The sequence below is a fragment of the Bombus impatiens genome, unplaced genomic scaffold (genome assembly GCF_000188095.3).
Source record: "Bombus impatiens unplaced genomic scaffold, BIMP_2.2 scf_0550, whole genome shotgun sequence".
NCBI lineage: Eukaryota > Metazoa > Arthropoda > Insecta > Hymenoptera > Apidae > Bombus > Bombus impatiens.
The window spans coordinates 4,865-6,572 of NT_176969.1; positions in this window are offsets into that span (position 1 = coordinate 4,865).

Sequence of the window (1,708 nt, forward strand, 5' to 3'; positions counted from 1 at the left end):
GGGGGGGGGGCGGTGTATCGCTCACACCGGTTCCCGGACCCCTTTTGATCGCAGCAGGAACGGTCATCGTGAAGGTTTTAGTCGGTTGGAGTCCGGCACTACCACGCCGCTTTTCCCCAGAAGCGACCTGGTGTCCTTGCGGATTTCCTCCACGTTAATGTAAAAAAAAAAAAGAAAAGGACGAGCTGTGTGGCACCTCGATCCAAGATGCTCGTTGCCGTTTGCACGGTAGCGTTCCTTATAATTCCATCGGCTCCTGAAGTGTTGCTTGATCTGGTGGATACGCTGCCAATTGGATACCGGCATGGTAGAACTGTCCTGAAATCACGCTCCCGTAAACTCGTTAGTGTATCACCTATTAGGAAGTGACAGGGAGTGAGGACAGGGAGAACATTCGGATCGGATGATATAGGATGGTGAATTTGGAGGGGTGAAACGCCATTGTATCTGTCGGTCGTCGAAAAAACTTGTATCCTTTCCTTGTGTTCGTCGGACTGCAATAGGATCCGAAGTTCTTGCAACTCCCTGTTAGCCCCGATGAAATTGGTGCCATTGTCCGTGATAATTGTCGCGCAGTATCCTTGCTGAGAGATGAATCGGCGTAGAGCGCCCAGGAATGCGTAGGTTTATCTATTCAATTCTTTCCCGATTGGTATTTGGACGATGAGCCTTAGTCGGTGTATTTGATCCGTGATGATCGAGATTCATACGAAGGATGAGATTTTCGGTCTTTTGGAGTCGACTGAATGGATTTCCGCGAAGGTTCGGTTGTACATCTCGAACAATGTGGAAAGCGCGGTTTCGATGATCCAGGTGGAGATCGTCCATTAGAGGATCGGGCGAACGACCGTCCGACGATCGATCTCCCGACGATCGACCGCTCGTTGAATACTGACCGCTTGACGCGCGGTCGCTTGAAACCCGTGGACTGACCTGAGTGTGCGCTCAGTGTAAATGTGTATGATATTGTTGCCCGCATATATGACACGAACCGGATGTGCATTGGGTAAGCGAATGTCATCTGCCTAGGCAATTTATACAGAGCGACGCCTTTTTTACAACTTCAAGGCGTTTTGTAGCCGATTTGACTTTGAAGACTTTACAATATCTGAGTTCGTGGGGTCCTTTGCAGGTCGGACACACCAACATCCGATCTGTGGTGGCGAATGTGTGTCCTCGTGGTGCGTTCCGACGATAACGGGTGCGTTGCAATCCCCTTTTATCATTGGTGTTGAAGCGTTCGTCTGATCGCCGTTTGCCCTTGTTTGTAAGAAATCTATCAAATGGGTATAATCGGGCAGTCTTTTGTTCGGCAACGTGCGATGCCATTGGCGTACGGTGGACTGCGGTAACTTTGAGGCGATCAGGTCGCATATCACGGTATTCGACGTTAGCGGATCACCTAATTTCTCTAACGCTTTCAAATTTATCTTGACCGTTCATCTGCAGTGACAAACAACTGCGCCAAATGATCAAGTATCGACACCAACAAAGGTAACCACGTGTTTAGCAGAGTACGACCTATCATCAGCAGAAACTAATATTGCAAGAAGAATGCAACAACAAGGACTTCTAAAAAAAGAAAAACATCAATAATACTTCCACGAAAATCACATCAGCTGAAACCCTAATACTTCTGGGAGGACACCAGTAGAACCGAAGATTGCAGCGTCCGCAGAAATAATCATATACCAAAACTCCGCGCTAT